Below are 6,848 nucleotides of genomic sequence, written 5' to 3'. Positions count from 1 at the left end.
TCTCCTTGTCAGGGTTACCTGAGCCTTCCCATCACTTTAGGTGACTTTCTCTATTCTACTGATTTTAAAATAGCTGGATTTAGGGTAGATAAGAACTACTCCAAAAACTTGGATTTGATGGAATGTCCAAGGATATAGGGATTTCAGTAAAATTTGTCTGGATCTCATTCCCTCTCCATTCTATCACTGCAGCACTGTCTACCAACCGACACGAGTGGCTTTTCCCCAGTTAGAACCTCCTGCAGATTGAAAATATGAGATGCTACTTGCCAGGCTTAGACCCAGCTTAACACGTTACTGCTATCCCAGCACAGTGATCCAAACTCGTCTTTAATCATCTTGGAATTATCTAGACTATTTCCTCCCCAGTGCCCATAACTTCTCTTAGAGTCACCTGAATTTCCAACCATTGGGAACCTCCTTTTTGTAAACAGTTTTTTCTTTGAACATTGTAGACACTACCTTAAAATTTGGGTAGGCTATCAATCTGATTTATACCTTCATATAAATCAGTTTCATTCCTCTGTAAACTCACTCTCCCTGAAGTAAGGAGTTTTTCTACAATGAAAGACAGGTGGTGAGGATCAGGGATTTGAAGCCTGGGCTCTGTAGGCAGAGGGTTAGAGAGAAAAAGAAATCTGGGTGGGCACTACAGCGGTAGCCAAGGAGACCAGCTTGAGTCGTTAGAAAAGGGCGGCCAAGGAGGCCAGCTTGAGTCGTGAGAAAAGGGCAACTGGGATGTGAGAGCAGAATCTAGAAAGCATTGTACACAGTGGTGCAGATAAAGGTGCCTGAAGGCTTTAGGGGCACCTGGGCACAGTTAGTATCTAAGGGAATTATTTGAATTAATTCCAGATCCTCAACTTCTACCTGAACTGCTTTCCTAAAGCTTTTTTTTTGCTAGAGAGTTCATGTGAGTTCTGCTTCAGAAAATAAAGTCAAACTTCTTTTTTTTTTTTTGTCTTTTTGTCTTTTTGCCTTTTCTAGGGCCACTCCCGTGGCACATGGAGGTTCCCAGGCTAGGGATCGAATCAGAGCTGTAGCCGCCAGCCTACGCCAGAGCCACAGCAACGCGGGATCCGAGCCGCGTCTGCAACCTACACCACAGCTCACAGCAATGCCAGATCGTTAACCCACTGAGCAAGGCCAGGGATCGAACCTGCAACCTCATGGTTCCTAGTCAGATTTGTTAACCACTGAGCCATGACGGGAACTCCAAGGCAAACTTCTTATTCATCTGCAGTCTCACCATGAACATATAGTCTCACTCTGACCCCAAGGTATATAGAAATCTGGGCATTACACACAGGGATGATTTCAGAAACATGTTGTTCCAGAGGGATAGCCCGGTATGAGCAGAGCAAACGGAAATGGACCACATCTCATTTCTCTAGGTTTCAAACTCATGCCAAAGACTGTGCCTTGTCTCTTTCAGAATTGAAACTAAGGAGTGAGAAGACTATTCCAAGGACAAGGTGTACATAGGAATACATTTATTGGAAATGAAAATGAAGTCGTATTTTCTAATGGTAATTCTGATTTGGCTGCCTGATTGGATGATGAAGTTGGTTTGACTAATTAAGGTCTGCGGATATTCTTGGTAAATTTAATTCCTTGATTCTACTGCTCAAGGTTTCAGCCAAAGTAAATTTAAAATAGGTGTACCACATAAAAAAATTAGATGATATAACTTTTGTAAGTAAGCATATACAAGCGTTAGAGGTCATCTTGTAAAATGCACAAAGGAGTAGAAAATTCTTCTAGGGGTTTCATGAGCAAAAACTTGTGGGGACCACTGGTGTGTATTACCCCCCCACACACACTTTTTTTTGGCTGCACTCATGGCCTATGAAAGTTCCCTGGCTAGGGATCAAACCCATGCCACAGCAATGACCTGTGCTGCAGTGACAAAGCTGGCTCCTTATCCAGCTGTGCCACAGGAGAACTCCTGTATTTTCCCTGAGGTGAGATAAGCCTACCTGACAGCAAGTAAGTGCCTTTGCCCTCAGACTTCCCCAGAGTCTATACCTTATTTTGTGCCTCCTGCATATTCAACTTCAGGATCCTGCAGTATCCATCATTCAGGCCCCATACCACTTCCTCTGTGAACCAGCTGATTGATGTATTTAGTAGATGCTTAGTGACATGAAGATACAGTGTGAAATGGCAGAGCAAAAAATAAGTGTTGAAGAGGAGTTTATCAGACATTTTTTGGATCACCTATCCTATGTCAGGGTAATGTGATTACTGCAGTTGGAGTCAGAAGATGTGAATTCAAATCCTTTGTCTGCAGCCCTTTGAACTTCCTTGAGCCACAGTTTCTTCATTTGTGAAATGGGATCCTGTGTCTGACCCCCTGGGATGGTACTGGTGATACAGGGAGGAATAGGATGGGACTCGGACATCAAGTTGACACCCTTGTTAAATAGTAATTGCCAGAGGAGATGAGCATATAAAGTTTAAGAGAAAGAAATAGGTGAAGGCATTTACTCTGTGTGGGAGAACCACTGTTGTGATAACTAACATCTTTTTGGTACTCAGCAGTTTACACAGCTTTATCATCCTCTTCCTCTCTGTAGTGCTTCTGCAGGCCTATGAAATAGATTCTTGGCAGGAGGATGAGGAGAGCCATCCCTCTGCCCAGTCATCTTTGCCAAAAGGAAATGGCTGTGCTGTGAAGTGATATCTGGAAATCTTGCCTCATTGGTTAAAGCAGAGCTGTCAAGAGCTGGCTCTGAATATCCTTCTAAATAGGCACCTTTCCAAAGCCTTTCTTCACTGAGACCTTTGCCAGTCTCTTCATTTCCCCATCAAAGAAGAAAGTGCCTGCTTCGCTGCTAAGAGACAAGGTCAAGTCAACAATGGGAAATGAGAAAAATGGAGAACACATCAACTCTCTAGTGCAAATGCGCTGTTAAGAGGGAGGGGAGGGACCAAACTAATCTGGACCATCTCTCAGGGCGGGAATCACAAGTTCTGCTAGCATCAGAGTGGAAGGAGTATCCCTGAAAAAATAGAACCTTTGAGATGGTCAGTTATCCATCCCGAAGATCAAGACTCCAAAACAGGAGGCCAAGAACTACCCCCTATCAAGGATGTGAATGTCAGAGGTCACCCTAAAGACACATAGGCTCCCTGTAGTGTTGGACAGTCTGGGCTGTGACTTCAAGTCGTACCATTCAGCTACCTTCCCATTCAGATGAGGGAATGTGTCCCAAACCTTTCCAAAAATTTCGGGTCTAATAATATTCGTACACAAGGTTCATGAAGTCTTTGCTCATACCTTACGGAGAACAGCTTCATCTGCAACGAGACACATGAAGAGAGGAAAGGCAGGAGGCAGTAAGGGGTTAGTCTTCCTCAGATTACGGCAGCCACTGAAGTCACAAGAGGGCAGCGCAGAGTGGCACTGATGACCCAGAAGGAGAATTTTAATGCCTGCTCAGTAGGGTAACCTGAACTTGTTGGGATTCTGCCAAGACGTGAGGTCCCTAATGGTCTCAGAATCTCCTGGAACTATCTTCAATATTAATTTATATTTAATTTACACTTCCTGATTCACCAGCCTAGACCGGAAATAGCCATTGACACAAAGAAAAGCCTCAAAATGTATTTAGGAAACAAAACAAAGCATTCTGTATAGCTGGACATGGTTTTGAACGTCACCTGGAGGATCTAGCCTCAATTCATGCTCTACATTTTCTCTCTAGCTCATAGGACAGCAGTGGCATTTGAGACTATACTTTATAAATGCTTCATTGGTGGCTTAAGAGGTGATTTAAACAGTGACAATGATGTGCTGGAGAAAGTTCATAATGGCTCATCGAAGGAAATTGTGCATACATCTTCCCAACTTCACTCTCTGTGACTTCCTTTGTTTGCTTGAAGTCAGCCATGTTAGCAGTATTTACACCAGAGAAATGGGCTTTTTATTCCTGGCGAGCCAGTCATTAAGCATTCAGCAGCACACCACTGCCAATACTTGTTGAAGAAAATTCTTTGGTAAGGAAATGATGTGCTGGTTTAAGACCTTAGGAGAAAAAAAATAGCCTTCGGGAGAAACGATTTTGTATTGTTATAGAATGTTCTGATAGACCCAGGATCAGGTTTGCTGAGCAGAACAACTCTACAGGTTTGCTAAATGGAAAGCATTCTGGCCAGGTCACCTTTCCACGGCAGACTACTACTTTCCTAAATGCTTAGGCCCTTGAATTATGCTAATCAAATCACATAACTCCATCTTTTTTTTGTTTGTTTGTTTGTTTTTGTTGTTGTTATTTCTTGGGCCGCTCCCGCGGCATATGGAGGTTCCCAGGCTAGGGGTCGAATCGGAGCTGTAGCCACCGGCCTACGCCAGAGCAACAGCAATGTGGGATCCGAGCCGTGTCTGCAACCTACACCACAGCTCACGGCAACACGGGATCGTTAACCCACTGAGCAAGGGCAGGGACCGAACCCGCAACCTCATGGTTCCTAGTCGGATTCGTTAACCACTGCGCCACGACGGGCACTCCACATAACTCCATCTTTATGTGTTTTTTTTTTTTTATTAAGTGTTTCTTTTTTTTTTTTTTATTTTCCCACTGTACAGCAAGGGGGTCAGGTTATTCTTACATGTATACATTACAATTACATTTTTCCCCCAGCCTTTCTTCTGTTGCAACATGAGTATCTAGACAAAGTTCTCAATGCTATTCAGCAGGATCTCCTTGTAAATCTATTCTAAGTTGTGTCTGATAAGCCCAAACTCCCGATCCCTCCCACTCCCTCCCCCTCCCATCAGGCAGCCACAAGTCTCTTCTCCAAGTCCATTATTTTCTTTTCTGAGGAGATGTTCATTTGTGCTGGATATTAGATTCCAGTTATAAGTGATATCATATGGTATTTGTCTTTGTCTTTCTGGCTCATTTCACTCAGTATGAGATTCTCTAGCTCCATCCATGTTGCTGCAAATGGCATTATGTCATTCTTTTGTATGGCTGAGTAGTATTCCATTGTGTATATATACCACCTCTTCCGAATCCAATCCTCTGTCGATGGACATTTGGGTTGTTTCCATGTCTTGGCTATTGTGAATAGTGCTGCAATGAACATGCGGGTGCACGTGTCTCTTTTAAGTAGAGTTTTGTCCGGATAGATGCCCAAGACTGGGATTGCGGGGTCATATGGAAGTTCTATGTATAGGTTTCTAAGGTATCTCCAAACTGTTCTCCATAGTGGCTGTACCAGTTTACATTCCCACCAACAGTGTAGGAGGGTTCCCTTTTCTCCACACCCCCTCCAGCACTTGTTATTTGTGGATTTATTAACGATGGCCATTCTGACTGGTGTGAGGTGATATCTCATGGTAGTTTTGATTTGCATTTCTCTTATAACCAGCGATGTTGAGCATTTTTTCATGTGTTTGCTGGCCATCTGTATATCTTCTTTGGAGAAATGTCTGTCAGGTCTTTTGCCCATTTTTCCATTGATTGATTGGCTTTTTTGCTGCTGGGTTGTATAAGTTGTTTATATATTCTAGAGATTAAGCCCTTGTCGGTTGCATCATTTGAAACTATGTTCTCCCATTCTGTAAGTTGTCTTTTTGTTTTCTTTTGGGTTTCCTTTGCTGTGCAAAAGCTTTTCAGTTTGATGAGGTCCCATGGGTTTATTTTTGCTCTAATTTCTATTGCTTTGGGAGACTGACCTGAGAAAATATTCATGATGTTGATGTCAGAGAGTGTTTTGCCTATGTTTTCTTCTAGGAGTTTGATGGTGTCCTGTCGTATATTGAAGTCTTTCAGCCATTTGGAGTTTATTTTTGTGCATGGTGTGAGGGTGTGTTCTAGTTTCATTGCTTTGCATGCAGCTGTCCAGGTTTCCCAGCAATGCTTGCTGAATAGACTTTCTTTTTCCCATTTGATGTTCTTGCCTCCCTTGTCAAAGATGAATTGACCATAGGTGTCAGGGTTTATTTCCGGGTTCTCTATTCTGTTCCATTGGTCTGTCTGTCTGTTTTGATACCAGTACCACACTGTTTTGATGACTGTGGCTTTGTAGTATTTCTTGAAGTCTGGGAGAGTTATGCCTCCTGCTTTGTTTTTGTTTCTCAGGATTGCTTTGGCAATTCTGGGTCTTTTGTGGTTCCATATAAATGTTTGGATGGTTTGTTTTAGTTCTGTGAAAAATGTCATGGGTAATTTGATAGGGATTGCATTGAATCTGTAGATTGCTTTGGGTAGTATGGCCATTTTTACAATATTGATTTTCCCAGTCCAGGAACATGGAATATCTTTCCATTTCTTTACATCTTCTTTAATTTCTTTGATTAAAGTTTTATAGTTCTCGGCATATAGGTCCTTTACCTCCTTGGTCAGGTGTATTCCGAGGTATTTGATTTTGTGAGGTGCAATTTTAAAAGGTATCGTATTTTTGTATTCCTTTTCTAATATTTCATTGCTGGTATACAGAAATGCGACTGACTTCTGAATGTTAATCTTATATCCTGCTACTTTGCTGAATTTATGAATCAGTTCAAGGAGTTTTGGGGTTGAGTCCTTAGGGTTTTCTATGTATAGTATATGTCATCTGCGTACAGTGACAGTTTGATCTCTTCTCTTCCTATATGGATGCCTTTTATTTCTTTTGTTTGTCTAATTGCTGTGGCTAGAACTTCCAAAACGATGTTGAATCACAGTGGTGAGAGTGGGCATCCCTGTCTTGTTCCAGATTTGAGTGAGAAGGCTTTCAGTTTTTCTCCATTGAGGATTATATTTGCTGTGGGTTTCTCATAAATGGCTTTGATTATATTCAGGAATGTTCCCTCTATACCCACTTTGGCGAGGGTCTTGATCTTTATGTTACTATGT

This window comes from Phacochoerus africanus, chromosome 15 (assembly GCF_016906955.1).
Source record: "Phacochoerus africanus isolate WHEZ1 chromosome 15, ROS_Pafr_v1, whole genome shotgun sequence".
NCBI classification, from domain to species: domain Eukaryota; kingdom Metazoa; phylum Chordata; class Mammalia; order Artiodactyla; family Suidae; genus Phacochoerus; species Phacochoerus africanus.
The sequence above is the reverse complement of the archived record's forward strand: the minus strand, read 5'-3'. Positions refer to the sequence as shown.